The sequence below is a fragment of the Bombina bombina genome, chromosome 6 (genome assembly GCF_027579735.1).
Source record: "Bombina bombina isolate aBomBom1 chromosome 6, aBomBom1.pri, whole genome shotgun sequence".
In the NCBI taxonomy this organism is placed as follows: Eukaryota; Metazoa; Chordata; class Amphibia; order Anura; family Bombinatoridae; genus Bombina; species Bombina bombina.
This window is the reverse complement of record NC_069504.1, coordinates 533,652,329-533,674,965: the sequence shown is the minus strand read 5'-3', so window position 1 is coordinate 533,674,965 and position 22,637 is coordinate 533,652,329.

The window sequence follows — 22,637 nt, the reverse complement described above, 5'->3', positions numbered from 1 at the left end:
TGTGATTCATATAGAGCAAGCGATTTTAAGCAACTTTCTAATTTACTCCTATTATCAATTTTTCTTCGTTCTCTTGCTTTCTTTATTTGAAAAAGACATCTAAGCTAAGGAGCCAGCCAATTTGTGGTTCAGAACCATGGACAGCACTTGTTTATTGGTGCTGTCCAATCAGCAAGGATAACCCAGGTTGTTCACCAAAAATGGGCCGGCATCTAAACTTAAATTCTTGCTTTTCAAATATAGATACCAAGAGAATGAAGAAAAATTGACAATAGGAGTAAATTGGAAATTAACAACAAAATATAAGCAATTTCTATATCTTGGCCCATACCCTGGGTAATACTTACCAGTGAGACCCCCTCTCCTGAGGGGCGTGGACAGAACTATCCACTCCCCTCATTTACATAAAAGCCTTAGGAAGACACCACCCCATCCTCCTCCTAGAGATGTCCAGCCAAAACAGGTGAACTAGACAAAGGGAGGGAGCCTGGTAAGTATTACCCAGGGTATGGGCCAAGATATAGAAATTGCTTATATTTTGTTGTTAATTTCCAATTATCTTGGCCCCCCTGGTAATACTTACCAGTGAGAGAATACAGAGCAAAAATTAAAGAAAGGGTGGGAAATAAATAAAAACATTGATACTAAGAATACAAATCCATAAAAATGAAATTGAAGACACAATCTTCCAAACAGTAGCTGCCAGGCAAACAACACATTTAAAAAAAAATAGAGACAAAAAGTTCCCTATTGCCTGTAAGTCATATAGAATATCTGTATAACCAAACCAAAAATGGTAGGTCCACAAGGAACCAAACGAGAATATGATGAGCCCTCCGGAACTTGCTCATTTTATAACTTAATTGAACACAAAATAACTTAAAGATGGTAGACCCTACAAATGTCTACCCAAAATGAGGACCTTGTAACAAAACGAAGCGAAAAACAGCTATAAAAGAAACTGAGTACTCTTAGCATAAAACGTAACAGATCACAACCAAGAGGTTAACAATCATTTAATTTGATACTCCTGCTTATCAGGACTAAAGGAAGGAAAAAAGAATGTCAGAGACAACATTGGTTACAGTTCTCAAGATTATTCTATCATTATAAAATAAGGTATGACAGTACCACATAAAGTAACCAAAATTATAAACATCTCCTGGTGTTGAAATATACTCTGGAAAAATGGTTTCAACGAGAGACCAGGTAGAAACAAAACTAAAGATCGAAAAGTAAGAACCCAGGATGAAATTGTAAAACTAAGTAAATTGGGTATGAACCAAGACTTGAAAATATTGCATAACCAAGAGATCTAAATCCTCAGTTATTGGAGCACAAGCATCTTACAAAAAGACCCAAACATTTTAATTAACTTGAGATAGTCTGTTAGAGAATGCCAACAGAAAGCTATGAAAGCATTATATGTGACCATCAAAAAGTTGAAAATTTACAAGAGTGCAAACAAAACATTAAGACAAAAAAATTTAAACTGCAGTTAACAGACACTTTCAGCAGCCAAGTCTAAAATCTAAAAAATCTAAATATGAAAATATCTATGGGAGTTTGTCAACCTTAGCACTTGTCCCCAAATTTGCCTCCAGGCCTCCACAACAGAATAGAAACAGGCATGGTAAATAATCAGCCAATATTAGACCTGTGCCCAAAAAATAAAGCCCACTTAGGGAAGCCAGAGAATAGGCCCGAAAATCAGTGCCCCAGAGGGAACTAAATTCTGCATGACAAAAGAGAAGGGTACAAAAAATGTTATCTTTTCCTTAAAAATTCTCTGGTAGATAAGGAATCAGGAAAAATATAGAAAACACATCTATTTAGAGTCAACACCCAAAACAGAGTATCCAATCCTAGGGCTTGACATCTGGAAAAAATAGATATATTGTGAATTGGACAAAAATAAACTAGAAGTCATAGATTCATATAGAAGATTCCATTTGTCCATAATCCTTACAAAAAACTAATTTGTAAACTAGCAATATGTTGGAAAAAACCTGCTCCCTGCAAAGGAAGTCTGTGCTAAAAACATAAAACCTGAAATGTGAACGCCATCAGAAGCTTGCATTAAGCCCACAAAAATATATAATAAAGTTCTTCTTCAGGACTAACTGACTTCTTGTTATGCCATTGCAAAATGAACCAATTTGGCTCTAAGAGGATAGACTTCCGACAGATTACAAATTCTGAATTCACAAAAGAAGTGCTTCCTTTATACAACTGAAAAAGGGAGAATGCAGTTATAGAAAAACTAGCTTTACTAGAAACAGATCAAAATACTGGAAAATATAACTCCAGCTATTAAAAAACTTCCCATAAACTGAAATTTAAAGTTAAACTTCAAAGATTGTTGGGAAGTGGACATATATCAGAGCAGAAATGAAAATCTAATTTCAAATGTCTCCAAGTTGGAAAGTTGCTTGCAAGCAAACGAATAGGATTCAAAAAACATGAAGAGCTGAAAAGGAAAACCACCTCTCTTGCCCCTAGTTTGGGACAGAGAATCTTAAGCTTGAAAATGAAGAGAAAAATAGATCCTTGCCCTATACAGGCAGGTTTAATGTTGTAATTAAAACATTCACCCAGATATAGTGTCAGGTCTGTAAATAACATGACTAGAAAAGAAATCCCTGTACCAAAAATTACAATAACATTACAGACAAATTTTGTACTTTGGATCAGACCACAAACCAGGCTGCTATCTTCAAAATTTACTCATGAAGTATTTATGTAGAAAGAATCTAAATTCTGATTTTTCTTGCCTGTAAAGAAAAGTAGTTTTATTTTTGTCCATTAAATAACAAAATATATTAGAAAACACTAGTTTTGTGCAATAAACTTTCATGTATTTTTTTTTTTTTTTTTAAAGAAGATGCAACAAGGATTAAGTTAATTTCTGAGACATAAATCAGATTAAAAATAGTGGAACCTTAAAGGATTACTTTCTGTTATAATTTTTAAGCTAAACAACTAACATATTAAAGTTAATAAACATTAATTAAAACCTACTGACCTATATTTTCTCCAAAACGAAGTTTCATAACGTTCTAAAAGTTATATCTTTTATTCGCTGATGATGTCACGTTATCCTGCCCACTATTTTCAGCACTGAGTGTTCAAAATACTTAAACCAATAACTTTGTGTTTAAAGCGCCATTTTGAAACCTAGGTATTGTAAACGGACTGGTACAGAGCAAAGGATACCCACAGAGTGGGTTTGGAAAACAATTACATTTGCAGACAGGATTTCTGATATACGGTAGAGATATGTTAATGAAATGCTATTGATAAAAAGCGTATTTGGGGTAGTTAGTTAGTAACAGGCATAGAAAATATAAAACCCAGCCAGAGTAGAATATAATTCTGCCTCCCTGCTGGAAGCAGGTACTCTTTATATAAAACAAACTATTAAAAACGTAACAAAAGAGAGAAATGTAAATGATATATTCTAACCCATCAATGAAAATACATTTAAAAACTAAAAAGACTTCGAACTCATAAAAACTTTTTTATCTATCAAGTACCAAAAGGAGAAATTCAATCGGAGTGTGTCTCCTAAATGCTCCCTAGATAATTAAAGGCAGGTGATTAAAAAGGAGCATGGGTTGAAAATAGACTAAGGAAAAAACCTACAGAATTAAAACAGAGAAAGAAAAAATTAGGTAAGAATAAATATTATCATACTTTAAACAAAAGCCTTGAAAAAGAAAACAAAAATTTCCATCAAAAAAGTAGATGAAATACATTTGACATGTTTGTAATTGTGCTTAAAACATCATATTACCACACAATTAACAGTATAAAGTTTGCAATTGGATAGTCCTGCTTATAATATCACACAAATAGTATACAGTTTTTAATTAGATAGTCCTGCTTATATTATCATACAAATAGTATACAGTTTGCAATTAGATAGTCCTGCTTATAGTATCACACAAATAGTATATATTTTGCAGTTAGATAGCCCTGCTTATAATAACATAATGAATAGTATACAGCCTATAAATAGATAGCTCTGCTATAATGAAATAAGATTCACTAATGGAGATAAATTCCTTTCAAATTCTACTCCATACATCTTTAAAAAGATCCAGCATCATACATAATGGAACATATATTTAGATAATCTAGAGATTGTAGCATCAACCTTAGGTGGAGCAGCAAATTTGGTTATGCAAAAGGTGTTTTTTTTTGTTTTGTTTTTCCAGGGGGATATTACATATTTTTAAATTTTGAAAAAATATTTGAATATATAAACTTTAAAGCGTCAGAAATAGGGGAATACTGGTCTGGTGCCAAACTTGAACTAAACCAATCAGATAAAAACATGATAGTTCACTCCCAATTCTCAGAGAACTTAAGACCCATTTAATAAATTTAGATTAATTTGTAATGTCAAATATAATAGGAAAAAATCAAATCTCCCTATTAGAGGCAGAATCAGGTGATTCAGAAAAAGCTTTCAGTATAAATCTGCCCAATACATACTTTACAAAGTTTGTCAGCAAAGATTAGCACAAAAGGAAACAGGTGGGAATAGGCTGGGCTGTATCACTAAGAAAAAAGCATAACCAGCCATAAACAAATAAATAGTATGTTATATAAGGCATTCAAGATACACACATAGAACAACATATTATACCTATAATTGCCCCTGATTCCACCTGGGCAGAAACAGCTTGAGGCTGGAGCTGAGACTAATCATTCTCATCCTCCATGTTAATGCTGAACACATAACAAAATATATATTAAGCCCTCCTGGGCTATAACAGGTTGGGGCTCAGGCTGACCTGGATCATTTTGGTTTTGCATAATGAGTACTGCATATATAGTTTATTTGGCATTAAATATAAAGCCACAGAAGCTTATAAAATTTGCACTTAAGATAGTGCATAACACTTACCCTCAAAAAAAAAAAAAAAAAAAAAACATTCAGTCTGTTAGGGTATCAGGTTTGTTTGCCAAATAACGAGTCTTTAGCAGGGAGAAGGAAACGCAACTGTTACAAACCATGCCTAGGCAAGCTTTATGCACACACGCACAGAAAGAGGCAGCCCTCAGACACAGTCCCCGTGACGTCACGGTAACATGGCGGCCCCCACAGGGATATCAAAGAGACTAATAACCCACCGCCTTCCGCCAATCTGGGTGACCACGGCCACAATAATAGATGGCGCTACCTGAAGCAATGTCAGTTTAAACATATAGGCCCAAGAAGCCAAGACAAAATACTCATAACACAAGCCCAGAAGGTAATGAACGGTGAGGGACTCCTAGCCCTGTCCACCAAATGCAGGCTGGACAGAACTAGGAGGAAGATGGGGTGGTGTCTTCCTAAGGCTTTTATGTAAATGAGGGGAGTGGATAGTTCTGTCCACGCCCCTCAGGAGAGGGGGTCTCACTGGTAAGTATTACCAGGGGGGCCAAGATAGATGCTTAAAATTGCATGCTCTATCTGAATCATGAAAGAAAAAATTTGGGTACAGTGTCTCTTTAAAGTGAATGTAAATTTTGATGCTAAAGTGCCCGGTTTTTAAAACTTCGATTAAAAACAGGGGCACTTTAATTCATCAAAATGTACATTTCACTCCTGTTGTGGAAAAAAACTTACCTTTTAATATTCACAGCAGATCCAGCTTCCTCTGGTCTCACAAGCCATTTCTGATGTCAGAAATGATTGATAGGTCATCCTCCAATCACAGCTTCCCCCCTGGGGGAATCAGTGTCTGATTCAACGCTGTGATTGGAGGAAGCCGGATGCCTCATTTTAGACCCAGGGAGAGGCTTTGAAAAGGGTGGTGGAAGCTGGAACTGCTGTGAAGATTAAAAGGTATTTTTTTTTCACAACAGGAGTGAAATGTAAATTTTGATGAATTAAAGTGCCCCTGCTTTTAATCGAAGTTTTAAAAACCGGGCACTTTAGCATCAAAATTTACATTCACTTTAAAGCAAATTTTTAGGTTTCCTTAGTGACCACTGACCAGACCATTTTTAAATTTTCTGACCGTTAGGGACCAGGGCTATTTTTACATTTCTGCGGTGTTTGTGTTTAGCTGTAATTTTCCTCTTACTCATTTACTGTACCCACACATTATATACCGTTTTTCTCTCCATTAAATGTACTTTCTAAAGATACCATTATTTTCATCATATCATACAATTTACAATTTCTTTATAAAATATGATGAGAAAAAAAATGGAAAAAAACACACTTTTTCTAACTTTGATCCCTAAAATCTCTTGCACATCTACAACCACCAAACAACACCCATGCTAAATAGTTTCTAAATTTTGTCCTGAGTATAGAAATAACCAATGTTTACATGTTCTTTGCTTTTTTTGCAAGTTATAGGGCAATAAGTACAAGTAGCACTTTGCTATTTCCAAACCATTTTTTTTCTCAAAATTAGCGATAGTCACATTGTAACACTGATATCTATCAGGAATCACTGAATAACCCTTCACATGTATATATTTTTTTACTAGACAACCCAAAGTATTGATCTAGACCCATTTTGCTATATTTCATGCCACCATTTCCCCGCCAAATGCGATCATATAAAAAAAATCGTTCACTTTTTCACAAATTTTAGGTTTCTCACTGAAATTATTTACAAACAGCTTGTGCAATTATGGCACAAATGGTTGTAAATGCTTCTCTGGGATCCCCTTTGTTCAGAAATAGCAGACATATATGGCTTTGGCATTGCTTTTTGGTAATTAGAAGGCCGCAAAATGCTGCTGCGCACCACACTTGTATTAAGGCCAGCAGTGAAGGGGTTAATTAGGGAGCTTGTAGGGTTAATTTTAGTGTAGTGTAGTAGACAACCCAAAGTATTGATCTAGGCTAGGGCTGGGCGATTAACCACATATGCGGTTTTAAACCGTAATTAACCGCTGCAATTTAAAAACCGCGAGAGTCTGCTGTTTTTATGGGGGGGCGGAGCCAATAGAAGGAGCCGGTCCCGGACCACCGGTAACTGTTCCACAGCAACAAGGAGCCGGTAGAGACACCTCCTTCCCAGGCTGCTGGTTTATTGGGACTGACTCGCACTGTCACTAAGCGACCTACAAATTGTTTTACAAAGATCTTTATGAGATATTGTTACCGGCAACTAATGAGTCCGATATGACTAGAGCAGTCTCACATGAAACACTGTACCGGACTAATACTCGCGGCCATATTGGAACTTCACACGACCCTATATGAACTGTAAACTGTCACTATGCTTCTAGAGCGCCAATAAGAAACATAGGATTGTCCCTCACATTAGGCAGACTAATAAAAAATTATATGCCCCGTGGCTAATAAGAGAAGTGCGGCAGTTCGGCGTGTGGATTTCTCATTTCTATGGGGGATAAGGTCTTGGGCTTGCACTCCTTATCTACTTTGAGCAGCTTATCCCTGTTTTAAAATCATTTGGGATTTATATAGGACTCCCCAGTGTATCCCTCTCAGCACCGGAGCTCCTTTTTCATGTGTATGGGTAGTGTTTTATGCACTGTGGCATGCCGCACTGGCGTGCTTCTCTTATATTAGTATTAGTCTGGTACAGTGGGCAGTATGTGTAAGGATTCCAGGCCACCGTTTCTCTCTCTCCTTGTTACTGAACATCCTACCTGTTCTTAAGTCGTCACCTGACTGCAAACAGGTGCTTAGTAATTAAACTTGAATGCAGCTAGCAGCAACACTGCTAACTCGCTCCTGAGATTACCTTTAAGCCTATGTTTGGATTACAAATAAGACCTTTATTCTAACTGTGTTTCTCATCATTCTGAACAGTGGATTACACTAACGGAATAGTTGCTTTTCCCTAAAGGAATTAAACCTTGTTTCCATCAAGCAACTTTCTCTGCCAATACGAGCTATCCACAGCTCTCCCTACACCTACATTCAGATCTTGCTTAGAGCCTCTACTACATCAGGCAATTGAACTCTCTTGTTTCAGTTCAAGATCAATTACACAGACTTGCTGATACTCGCTAAACCACCACTGTAGCCGTTAACCCGCACCGGTAACAAGCCGCTGTCAATCATCCTCAGTTCCGCCTCCTACATAGGATCATCGGATTTCCACAGCGCAAGCCGCTGTCAATCAGTACCTATGTTCCTCCCTCTGCTGCACGTAACTCCGCTCTATAGCGGTCACAGATTCCAGCTGCTCCGTTTGAGAGACAGGTTCCCTGCTTACCTGCGGTTTTGATTGAGTCTCCTCTCTGCAACCACTGTGTGATAGCTGATTCGTCTGTGTGTTACCAGAATAACTCTCACGCTGCATTTACATACTGATCCTGAGTTTTGCACTCCGGGTTCCTATACTGAGAATTATGCATCTTATATGATTTGAACTGACTTCCTTATCTGAATCCACTTGTGTCAAGTTAAATACTGGTGTCCTCTTTTCATTATTTGATTGCATACTTAGAAGGAGACTTATATTCTACCTTCTATTCTTAAAACAAGATTAAACCTATCTCACCTATCATAAACAGTCTATGCTGTTAATAGCCTGTATACACTGGTGATACATTCCTATTCTACATTAAGTCTGCAAGTGCGATCTTATTCCCTAACCTGTAAGGTTCTGCCTGCTTGACATTACAGAATTACTAAGCCTCCATGGATCCAGCAGACTTGCCAAATATCGTATACAACCTTTCCCACAGGGTGGACGAGCTCACTCAGGGTATGAGGGAGTTAAAGACTGAAAATGACAAACTAAAGAAAATTATTCAGGATATCACAGCTTCAAAACCTCATACATCTGATTCCTCAATTGAACCTTTTATTTCCTCTCCTGAACCTTTCTATGGGGATAGAGCTTTATATAGGCAGTATAGAAATGCTTGCCTTCTGACTTTCACTCTAAAACCTGTCACCTATCCAAATGATAGAGTGAAGGTTCTAACTATGATCTCCTATCTGCGAGGAGAACCCCGTAAATGGGCTGATACCCTCTTTGAAACTAACAGTTCGATTCTCTCCTCCCTGCAATCATTTCTTGCTGTTATGGATGAGCTGTACTCCGACTCAAATGTACAGCTCACAGCGGAGACAAAACTCTGAAAGCTAAAACAAGGTAACAGGCCTGTGGAATCTTACATCACTGATTTTAAGCAATATGCAACCGATAGCCAATGGAACACCGTTGCATTAAAAAATCAATTTCGCCTAGGCCTGGCGGAGCAAGTCAAAGATGAATTAGCTCGCACTGAGCTCCCAGATACCTTGGAAGGTCTCATCAGACTTTCTATGCAGCTTGATCGGCGTTGAACCTAACGCTAGAAGACCTGCCATGTTGAACCATGGTCCTGTTCATCCTACTTCAAGTAAAGCTGAACCTATGGACATAGGTGTATTCAGAGGCCCACTATCTTCGGAGGAAAGATTCAGGAGAAAGTCCTGTGGCTTATGCATGTACTGTGGTTCACCCTCCCACTCAATCCGTGACTGTACTTCACTACACAAGAACAAAAACAGTAAGTCACATTCTTGCTTAAGCTCACTGATATTGCGTGATTCTCCGGTTCACTGTCTTTTACCTCTCTCTTTACAGTGGGACAACCGACATACGAAGATAGAGGCAATAATTGACACTGGAGCACAAGAAAATTACATTGATGCTTCCATTGTATTGAAAAATAAAATACCACTCTGCAAAAAATTGTCTCCTGTTTCTATTAAAGTTGTTGATGGTTCTGATATTTCATCTGGTCCTATCACGCATCATACCATTCCTATCCTTGTCACTACGATTGGGTTACATCAAGAATACATCACTTTTGATGTTATCACATCACCTCTCTTCCCTATTGTCCTAGGCTTACGTTGGCTCCAGTTACATGAACCACACATCACATGGAGTTCTTTACGAGTGCATTTTGATTCACCTTATTGCAAGCAGACCTGTTTCCAACATGGTTCATTACTTCTCTTATCCGAAACTCCTCAAATACCCGAAGTCTACTTGGAATTCTCTGATGTGTTCAGCAAGAAGGAAGCGGAGACACTTCCCCCACATCGCCCTTATGACTGCCCTATCGATATAAAACCAGGCTTGTCTCCACCATTTGGTCGTCTCTATCCATTGTCAGAACCGGAACTTGTCCACCTGAAGACCTATCTGGATGATAATCTAAAAAAGGGTTTTATTCGTCCCTCTGTTTCTTCTGCTGCCTCTGGATTTTTCTTTGTTAGAAATAAGGATCAATCTTTACGCCCTATTATCGATTTTAGGGAACTAAATAAGATTACCGTCAAGAACCGATATCCGTTGCCACTCATCCCTGAATTGATTGAGAGATTGCAACATGCAACAATTTTCACGAAACTCGATCTAAGAGGGGCTTACAACCTTGTCAGAATCAGGGAGGGCGACGAGTGGTTAACCGCTTTTCGAACCCGTTACGGTCTATTTGAGTATCTGGTTATGCCATTTGGTCTCACTAACGCGCCTGCAACGTTCCAGTACTTCGTGAATGACATCTTCCATGATTTACTTGATGTTTGCGTCATAGTGTACCTGGATGACATACTCATCTACTCCAACAATATAGATGAACATATTAAACATGTGAGATGGATTCTCTCCCGTCTCCAAGTTCATCGGCTTTATGCTAAATTGGAGAAATGTGTCTTCCATACCTCTGAGATTGAATTTCTCGGTTACACCATTGGACCTGAAGGTATCAAGATGCAAGAGAACAAAGTCGAGTCCGTGAAATCCTGGCCACAACCTACCAACAGGAAGGATTTACAACGTTTCCTTGGATTCAGCAATTACTATAGAAAGTTTATTAGGAACTTCTCACATAAGGTTAAACCTCTTACCGCACTTACTAGTGTTTCGGTTCCTTTCATTTGGAATGATGCTGCCTCGCAAGCATTCCATTCACTCAAAGACTCCTTTACTTCTGCTCCCATATTACAGTTTCCAGACCCCTCTTTGCAGTTCACTCTTGAAGTTGATTCCTCTGACTATGCTATTGGGGCAGTTTTATCACAACGGAAAGATCTTAAACAACTTCTCCATCCTGTAGCATTTTACTCTAAGTTACTCTCTCCAACAGAAATGAATTACTCAATCGGGGACAAAGAGTTACTAGCTATTAAAAGAGCTTTTGAGAACTGGAGACACCTGTTGGAGGGCACAACCCTTCCCATTCTGATCTATACTGATCACCGTAATCTTGAGTTTCTGCAAACAAACAAAACACTCTCAGGTAGACAAGTCCGTTGGAGCCTATACTTCACCAGATTCAATTTTCAAATAATCTACAGACCGGGCAATAAGAATGGTAAGGCTGATGCCCTCTCCAGGAGAGATCCGAGGCCATTGAATACACGAGAACCTACCTCAATCATACCGCCTGATAGATTCCTAGGGCTTCTACCTACTTTTGTCTCACGGATACAACAATCCCTGCTCTCTGACGCTGAAATTCCGTACAATCAAGTTACCTACCGGAACAACTTGTACTTCCATGGAAGGCAAATATATGTACCAGAAGTCCTCAGGATGGACGTTATTCGACAACATCATAATCCTCCCCTATTGGGACATCCTGGCATAAACAAAACAAAAAAATTGCTCGACAGATCTTATTGGTGGCCAAACATGATGTCCACAGTAAAGGCTTACATAAAAGATTGTACCATCTGTATCACTTCTAAAAAAGATAGGAACAAACCCTACGGTGCACTTATGCCGAGTGAAATTCCGAACAGTAAATGGCTTCACATTGGCATGGACTTCTTAGTGGAACTACCATTAAGCACTGGATTTAATACCATTCTTGTCATCACGGATATCCTAACTAAAATGGCGATATTTATTCCCTATCATAAACTTCCTACCTCCTATGAAACAGCTCAACTGTTCCTGAATTCAGTCGTCAGATATCATGGTCTTCCAACTGTCATAATAACGGACAGAGACACCCAATTTACCTCGAAGTTTTGGAAACATCTAACTCTACATCTACAAATTGACCATCGTCTGAGTACCGCTTTTCACCCACAAAGCAACGGTCAGACCGAGAGACTAAATCAATGGCTGGAACAGTATCTACGCTGTTATTGTTCTTATCAGCAAACTGACTGGGCTCGTTATCTATACATGGCTGAGTTTGCTTATAACAATGCTACAAACAGTTCAACTAATCTATCACCCTTCTTTGCCAACTACGCCTTCCATCCCAACTTCAGATTAGAGGAGACGCAAACTGTCGACTCCCCGACAGTCGATGACCTCTTACAAACCATCGCAGAGAATTTCCACTTCCTAAAACGGAATATCCTAAATGCCCAATCCTCACAGAAGAAAAACTACGATTCACACCGCCGACCTGCTCCTACCTATGCAGTTGGGGACAGGGTTTGGCTTTCCACGAAACATATCAAATTAGCAGTTCCTTGTAAGAAACTCTCTGGGTTATTTATCGGTCCATTTCTCATTACTCGTGTTGTGAACAGCAATGCGGTCACCTTGGACCTGCCATCATCTATACCTGTACATCCAACTTTTCATGTCTCTCTGTTGAAACCAGCCACTGATTCAACCCCTACCTCTAGTATTTTGCCCCCTGCTACCACACAGTTACTTTCGGATTCCTTTGAGGTGCAAGACCTTCTGGACTCCAGAGTATGTAATGGGCAACTACAATACCTGGTTAGATGGAAAGGATACTCTCCGGATGATGACACCTGGGAACCTTATAACCATGTTGACGCCCCACGCCTAGTATCCCGCTTCCACAGACGCTATCCGCACCGTCCTAAACATCAAGCCGAGGATCGGCTTCCTTGAGGGGGGGCGTATGTAAGGATTCCAGGCCACCTTTTCTCTCTCTCCTTGTTACTGAACATCCTACCTGTTCTTAAGTCGTCACCTGACTGCAAACAGGTGCTTAGTAATTAAACTTGAATGCAGCTAGCAGCAACACTGCTAACTCGCTCCTGAGATTACCTTTAAGCCTATGTTTGGATTACAAATAAGACCTTTATTCTAACTGTGTTTCTCATCATTCTGAACAGTGGATTACACTAACGGAATAGTTGCTTTTCCCTAAAGGAATTAAACCTTGTTTCCATCAAGCAACTTTCTCTGCCAATACGAGCTATCCACAGCTCTCCCTACACCTACATTCAGATCTTGCTTAGAGCCTCTACTACATCAGGCAATTGAACTCTCTTGTTTCAGTTCAAGATCAATTACACAGACTTGCTGATACTCGCTAAACCACCACTGTAGCCGTTAACCGGCACCGGAGCCTCAGGTAACAAGCCGCTGTCAATCATCCTCAGTTCCGCCTCCTACATAGGATCATCGGATTTCCACAGCGCAAGCCGCTGTCAATCAGTACCTGTGTTCCTCCCTCTGCTGCACGTAACTCCGCTCTATAGCGGTCACAGATTCCAGCTGCTCCGTTTGAGAGACAGGTTCCCTGCTTACCTGCGGTTTTGATTGAGTCTCCTCTCTGCAACCACTGTGTGATAGCTGATTCGTCTGTGTGTTACCAGAATAACTCTCACGCTGCATTTACATACTGATCCTGAGTTTTGCACTCCGGGTTCCTATACTGAGAATTATGCATCTTATATGATTTGAACTGACTTCCTTGTGTCAAGTTAAATACTGGTGTCCTCTTTTCATTATTTGATTACATACTTAGAAGGAGACTTATATTCTACCTTCTATTCTTAAAACAAGATTAAACCTATCTCACCTATCATAAACAGTCTATGCTGTTAATAGCCTGTATACACTGGTGATACATTCCTATTCTACATTAAGTCTGCAAGTGCGATCTTATTCCCTAACCTGTAAGGTTCCGCCTGCTTGACATTACAGTATGTTTCATGTGAGATTGCTCTAGTCATATCAGACTCGTTAGTCGCAGGTAACAATATCTCATAAAGATTTTTGTAAACCAATCCGTAGGTCGCTTTTTAAGAAAATCGCGATTAACCCCTTAGTGACCAGAGCACTTTTCCATTTGTTGACCGTTTGGGACCAAGGCTATTTTTACATTTCTGCGGTGTTTGTGTTTAACTGTAATTTTCCTCTTACTCATTTACTGTACCCACACATATTATATACCGTTTTTCTCGCCATTAAATGGACTTTCTAAAGATACCATTATTTTCATCATATCTTATAATTTACTATTAAAAAAATTATAAAATATGAGGAAAAAATGGAAAAAAAACAATTTTTTCAAACTTTGACCCCCAAAATCTGTTGCACATCTACAACCACCAAAAAACACCCATGCTAAATAGTTTCTAAATTTTGTCCTGAGTTTAGAAATACCCAATGTTTACATGTTCTTTGCTTTTTTTGCAAGTTATAGGGCACTAAATAAAAGTAGCACTTTGCTATTTCCAAACCACTTTTTTCAATATTAGCGCTAGTTACATTGGGACACTGATATCTGTCAGGAATCCCTGAATATCCTTTAACATGTATATATATATTTTTAGAAGACATCCCAAAGTATTGATCTAGGCCCATTTTGGTATATTTCATGCCACCATTTCACCGCTAAATGCGATCAAATAAAAAAAAAAGTTCACTTTTTCACAAATTTTTTCACAAACTTTAGGTTTCTCACTGAAATTATTTACAAACAGCTTGTGCAATTATTGCACAAATGGTTTTAAATGCTTCTCTGGGATCCCCTTTGTTCAGAAATAGCAGACATATATGGCTTTTACGTTGCTTTTTGGTAATTAGAAGGCCGCTAAATGCCACTGCGCACCACACGTGTATTATGCGCAGCAGTGAAGGGGTTAATTAGGGAGCATGTAAGGAGCTTGTAGGGTTAATTTTAGCTTTAGTGTAGTGTAGTAAACAACCCCAAGTATTGATCTAGGCCCATTTTGGTATATTTCATGCCACCATTTCACCGCCAAATGCGATCAAATTAAAAAAAACTTTAAATATTTCACAAATTTTAGGTTTCTCACTGAAATTATTTACAAACAGCTTGTGCAATTATGGCACAAATTGTTGTAAATGCTTCTCTGGGATCCCCTTTTTTCAGAAATAGCAGACATATGGCTTTGGCGTTGTTTTTTGATAGTTAGAAGGTCGCTAAATGCCGCTGCGCATCACACGTATATTATGTCTAGCAGTGAAGGAGTTAATTAGGTAGCTTGTAGGGAGCTTGCAGGGTTAATTTTAGCTTTAGTGTAGAGATCAGCCTCCCACTTGACACATCCCACCCCCTGATCCCTCCCAAACAGCTCCCTTCCCTCCCCCACCCCACAATTGTCCCCGCCATCTTAAGTACTGGTAGAAAGTCTGCCAGTACTAAAATAAAAGTTTTTTGGGGGGTTTTAGTTTTTTTTTTTTTAAAAAAATTCTTCTGCTGTGTAGGACCCCCCTTAGCCCCCAACCTCCCTGATCCCCCCCAAACAGCTCTTTAACCCCCCCCCCCCCCTCTGCCTTTATTGGGCACCATATTGGGTACTGGCAGCTGTCTGCCAGTACCCAGTTTGAAAAATAATAATGTATTTTTTTTTTTTTATTTTATTAAATATTTTATTTATTTCTGTAGTGTAGCTGCCCCCCCTCAACATCCAACCCCCCACCCTCTCCCAGATGCCTTGATTTTAAAATCCCACCCTCCCCAGTCCTCTCTCCCACCCTCCAGATCTACAGCATATTGATGCTGTTTTCATAGACCTCACGTGCACACGCGTGCACGGCTCTCGTGCACGCCCGTGCACACGCACGCACCCGCACTAGATCCCTCCCCCCTCCTCCACCAATGACTGCCCACCCGCCTCCCTGGATGAGCTCCCACCCACCAACGATAACGGCCATCGATAGCCGATGCAGAGAGGTCCACAGAGTGTCTCTCTCTGCATCGGATGGCTAAAAACAGTTATTGCAGGATGAGGCATCACTGCAATAACATGAAAGCAGCTGGAAGCTATCAGGATCGCTTCCACTGCTTTCAAAGACCAACGACGTATGGGGTACGTCCTTGGTCATTAACTGCATTTTTTTGCAGGACGTACCCCATACGTCGTTGGTCGTTAAGGGGTTAAAGTGCAATCGCTTTTTTTTTGTACAAAATTGCGATTTTCATTTTTGCCCGTATTGCTCAGCTCTAATCTAGGCCCATTTTGGTATATTTCATGCCACCATTTCACCGCCAAATGCGAACAAATATTTTTTTTTTAACTAACTTTAGGTTTCTTACTGAAATGATTTACAAACAGCTTGTGCAATTATGTCACAAATGGTTGTAAATACTTCTCTGGGATCCCCTTTGTTCAGAAATAGCAGACATATATGGCTTTGGCATTGCTTTTTGGTACTTAGAAAGCCGCTAAATGCCGCTGCGCACCACAACTTGTATTATGCCCAGCAGTGAAGGGGTTAATTAGGTAGTTTGAAAGGTTAATTTTATCTTTAGTGTAGAGATCAGCCTCCCACCTGACACATCCCACCCTCTTATCCCTCCCTGACCCCTCTCAAACAGCTCTCTTCCCTCCCCCACCTTACAATTGTCACCGCCATCTTAAGTACAGGCAGTAAGTCTGCCAGTACTAAAATAAAAGCCTTTTTTTTTTTAAATATATTTATTCTGCAATGTTGTATCCCCCTTAGCCCTTAATCTCCCTGACCCCCCTCAAACAACTCTCTAACCCTCCCCCCTCTACCTATATGCCACCATCTTGGGTACTGGCAACGATCGGCACCACAGCTGGCCGATACATAGTGGCTCTCTCTGCATCGGTGGGTAAAAAAAGGTATTGCAGTGATGCCTCAATATCGAGGCATCACTTCAATACCTTGAAAGCGGTTGGAAGCGATCACGATCGCTTCCACCGCTTGAAACCCCAGAGGACGTGTCAGTTACGTCCTTGGTCCTTAACTGTATTTTTTTGTAGGACGTGCCTGACACGTCCTCAGTCGGCATGGGGTTAAGCATTTACCTAGTGTAAGATGTATGTTACAGGGTTGCCAGGTGTCCCACTCTCTAGTATTTAACTGGGCAGGTTAGTGCTTCAACTGTACATCCATTAAAATATTTGTTAAAAAAAAATACTGGGGGGCGGAGCTAGCGCTCAATCTTAGAGGACATACAACTAATGAGCTCCGGGACTTAGCTATTTGTTTATGCCCAAATTTCTGGTCAAAATAAATAAAAAGGACATATATTGGGCCACCATTGCTAGCTGTTGCGGCGGGGAACCTGTCTACTATCTGTGGGGCCGCCCGGAGCGGCGACGACTATTATTGGCCTGCTACACAAGCTCTGGCCATACTACCATTGCTACAAAGTCCACGGCGCATCTGATTTCAACCCACAGATCGGCCCATCCGGAGCCTGTGGTGTTGGACACTTTCTGAGATTGGCAATTGTTAGGAGCATTCAACACACAAGGTACTGGCTGAAGTTACACACACCCAGCAACTGGGTTTCTTGGAGGCCGCAGCAGACACCATTAGTGCCGGAGGCGGCCCATTATTCTCAACACAGACCCCAGCTAGCACAGGGGTGCATTTCCCTCTGCGGGCCTCAGTCATACATAAGAGGAGTGGCTGATCTGGAAACTGAATCTGCTTAATGCACTGCCGCCACTTTTGAAAGCCCTGCTATACAGGACAAGGGTGAGTTAGAGGGGAAATACCTTATTGCTTGCTATCCGGTTTGCCCGCATAACAATTATTGACACTTGATTGATAGCTACCTCTATAGTAGGTATTAACACCTATGAGTCCCGGTGTTGCTGGGCCTAAGCTTTTGGAAAACAGTGGGCTCAAAAACGCATACATGTGACACGATACAATCGCTTGAGTGTGGCATACAGAGGCTGTGCTGGTGGAACCCCTTTATTACAGAGACTGAGCAACCGGAGTTATGCGACTAGCGTTCGCTTTATACTGAGTCTTCCCAGTTGCCCTTTGGTCATACACATGTGGGCTTTCTTTTCCTACCAAAACAACATGGAAGCATAAAGAACCAGGCTCTCCCTCCCATCAAGGTGTTCTCTAATGTCCAGCATCTCACCCCATAATATATAATTTTCAACTCTAAAGTGGTGTTAAACTGTATCCAACTCATAAAGTCTGCAGACAGGTGTGTTGTTTCCATTAAAGGGACACTGTACCCAAAATTTTTCTTTTGTGATTCAGATTGAGCATGAAATTTTAAGCAACTTTCTAATTTACTCCTATTATCAAATTTTCTTCTTTCTCTTGGTATCTTTATTTGAAATGCAAGAATGTAAGTTTAGATGCTGGCCCATTTTTGGTGAACAACCTGGGTTGTCCTTGCTGATTGGTGGATAAATTAATTAATATGTTCATTCGGCGGCCTGACATTTACAAATAGCGTACACAGATAAAGGCAATAAAACGTATGTATTCTCCAATATAACTGATATAACCAACTTATGCTGGAAATTTATAGAATAAATCAACAGTAAAAGTTTAGAAGCGATTTGTAAGTGACATATGTGAAACAAACCCCATAAGGCAAGCGAAAACCTCTACAAATCCGATTGGAGAGTGTGGTTAAATAAACCAATCGTGTTGCACCTACTCAGCCACAAGTCACAGGTAAGTAACATTGTACAAAAAAAAGGAATAGCGCTATAAGAACCTGTTGTGTATAACTAAAATCCTATACCATAAATGTTTTAACAGCCTCTATACGAACATTATATAATAGTCCGTAAAAAAAAAAAATATTACGTGACCTAGCTTTCGTAACTATCCCAATGAAAAAGCAGTTTAAAAGTGGACAATTAATAATAAAGATAATATATAAATAAGGGTCCCTATGTATTATTCAAGTGATATTCAATGACACATTGGTGTAACTACGAGCATTGAAAAAAAAGATAAAATGTACCAACCCAAAAATGACTAATATATATATATATATATATATATATATATATATATATATATATATATACAGGGAGTGCAGAATTATTAGGCAAGTTGTATTTTTGAGGATTAATTTTATTATTGAACAACAACCATGTTCTCAATGAACCCAAAAAACTCATTAATATCAAAGCTGAATAGTTTTGAAAGTAGTTTTTAGTTTGTTTTTAGTTATAGCTATTTTAGGGGGATATCTGTGTGTGCAGGTAACTATTACTGTGCATAATTATTAGGCAACTTAACAAAAAACAAATATATACCCATTTCAATTATTTATTTTTACCAGTGAAACCAATATAACATCTCAACATTCACAAATATACATTTCTGACATTCAAAAACAAAACAAAAACAAATCAATGACCAATATAGCCACCTTTCTTTGCAAGGACACTCAAAAGCCTGCCATCCATGGATTCTGTCAGTGTTTTGATCTGTTCACCATCAACATTGCGTGCAGCAGCAACCACAGCCTCCCAGACACTGTTCAGAGAGGTGTACTGTTTTCCCTCCTTGTAAATCTCACATTTGAGGATGGACCACAGGTTCTCAATGGGGTTCAGATCAGGTGAACAAGGAGGCCATGTCATTAGATTTTCTTCTTTTATACCCTTTCTTGCCAGCCACGCTGTGGAGTACTTGGACACGTGTGATGGAGCATTGTCCTGCATGAAAATCATGTTTTTCTTGAAGGATGCAGACTTCTTCCTGTACCACTGCTTGAAGAAGGTGTCTTCCAGAAACTGGCAGTAGGACTGGGAGTTGAGCTTGACTCCATCCTCAACCCGAAAAGGCCCCACAAGCTCATCTTTGATGATACCAGCCCAAACCAGTACTCCACCTCCACCTTGCTGGCGTCTGAGTCAGACTGGAGCTCTCTGCCCTTTACCAATCCAGCCACGGGCCCATCCATCTGGCCCATCAAGACTCACTCTCATTTCATCAGTCCATAAAACCTTAGAAAAATCAGTCTTGAGATATTTCTTGGCCCAGTCTTGACGTTTCAGCTTGTGTGTCTTGTTCAGTGGTGGTCGTCTTTCAGCCTTTCTTACCTTGGCCATGTCTCTGAGTATTGCACACCTTGTGCTTTTGGGCACTCCAGTGATGTTGCAGCTTTGAAATATGGCCAAACTGGTGGCAAGTGGCATCTTGGCAGCTGCACGCTTGACTTTTCTCAGTTCATGGGCAGTTATTTTGCGACTTGGTTTTTCCACACGCTTCTTGCGACCCTGTTGACTATTTTGAATGAAACGCTTGATTGTTCGATGATCACGCTTCAGAAGCTTTGCAATTTTAAGAGTGCTGCATCCCTCTGCAAGATATCTCACTATTTTTGACTTTTCTGAGCCTGTCAAGTCCTTCTTTTGACCCATTTTGCCAAAGGAAAGGAAGTTGCCTAATAATTATGCACACCTGATATAGGGTGTTGATGTCATTAGACCACACCCCTTCTCATTACAGAGATGCACATCACCTAATATGCTTAATTGGTAGTAGGCTTTCGAGCCTATACAGCTTGGAGTAAGACAACATGCAAAAAGAGGATGATGTGGTCAAAATACTAATTTGCCTAATAATTCTGCACTCCCTGTGTATATATATATATATATATATATATATATATATATATACACACCTATTGTTGAAAAAGTGATACATGATATACATGTGCAATAGTAACCCCTAAGCGTATATTTCGTATATAGTATATTAACGCTAATGTAATGGTAATATAATACGGTGTAGTATTCATGTTCTAACTAAGCAATAAAATATAACGTGTACTATAGTGTATATTAATTAACCTAATAATTTAGTCAGTATCAACACCATACAAAATGACAAGATATTAATTGTGAGAAAAATAATTATAGACTTTATGTGATAAGTATAAAAGTGTAATGAAATAATAGATATATATAAGAAAAAGAGAAGGTTGTCACAATGAACAGCTGTCATTGTAAAAATAAGGTTCAATACTGGTGATAATATAAAGTAGCTATAGATATATCAAATAAGAAAAATTAGTAGTCAAAGTGAACTAAATCATATGAACAATTATGTGGATAATGTGATGAAAATATGTGCGAGGACTGTGTATAAATTATATCTAAACTAAAAAGCCCCAGTGTCTATAACCTCATTAAGGCCATCTGGCAGACATCCCAAGTCTCCCTGACGTTCAGGGAGTCTCCCTGATTGTAATAGCTGCTCCCTGATGCCAGCAAATGGAGTGCAATCTCCCTGAAACTCCAAGTATTATGATCTAATGTGGCCCAAATCAGGAAAAGTGTTTCTTTAAGGAATGCCTTTAGTTGCTGGGACGTTAAAGAACCCTTAAAGCATGCATCAGTAACGAAAAAGCCCTCACTGATTTTAATAAAATAAAACACAAATACTACCTTATTTACTGCACGTAATTAAACTTTGAATTCTAAAATATTTGAGCATTCAACAAGAGTACAATCACTGGAAAATAGGTTTGTTGTATGTGGTTGTGCAATAAAGCTACTTTTTTATGTGACTTTAGTGGGAAGCTACTTAAATGATGTCTCTATCTTATTTAGGGTTTCAAGGTGTCCAATACATAATTTGGAGGGGGGGGGGCGTGGCGGCGCAGTAGCGGGAGAAGCCACCTCCCTGAAATGAGTTTTTGCAGGTTGGGATGTCTGGGGTATAGGGATCCAAATTTGTAGATCCAGTATGTCTCACGTTGGTGAAGCCTAGACATTCTGTTTTGGAGGTTATTAACAGGAATAATTTCTAATGGTGTAATTTTCATTACACATTCTTCAGTGCCATGTGCCTGGGTGTGATGTCTTGAGGTACTATATTTATCTGAACCTCTCTCTATGCATCTGAGGTGTTCCGACCATCTTTGTCGTACCTTCCTACAGGTGCGACCTATATATTGTAGGCCGCAAATGCAAGATATGCAATATACTACATATGCAGAATTGCAAGTGATTCTTTGTGACAATTGGAAGGTTAGCCATATGTGCCAATATATAACAGATAGGTCTACATCTATTACATCATATAGCACGGGTGTAACCTTCCAATTGTCACAAATAATCACTTGCAATTCTGCATATGTAGTATATTGCATATCTTGCATTTGCTACCTTACATTAGCATTAATATACTATATAAGATATATACACTTAGGGGTTACTATTGCACATGTATATCATGTATCACTTTTTCACCGATAGGTGTGTGTGTGTATATATATATATATATATATATATAGATATATATATATATATATATATATATATATATATACAGGTAGTCCCCAGGTTACGAATAAGATAGGTTCTGTAGGTTTGTTCTTAAGTTGAATTTGTATGTAAGCTGGAACAGGCACTTTATTTAGGTGAAAATCTAGCCAAACATTTTTTTTAGTTTTGGAAAGCATAGGGAAAAGTTTGTTTTGCTATCTGTGTCCCTGTTCAGAAAATTTCACATCACTTTCTGTCCTTGTGACAATTGGATTTTGAGTATTTTGGTTTATCCTGTAAAGAAGGATTGGCAATAAAGCTCTATTTTCTATGTTTGTAAGTATGAGTTGTACTTAAGTCAGATGTCTGTAACCCGGGGACTGCCTGTATGCTTTTTTCATTGGGAAAGTTACGAAAGTTAGGTTGTGATAATTTTTTATTTTTTTTTAAACAGACTATTATATAATGTCCGTATAGAGGCTGT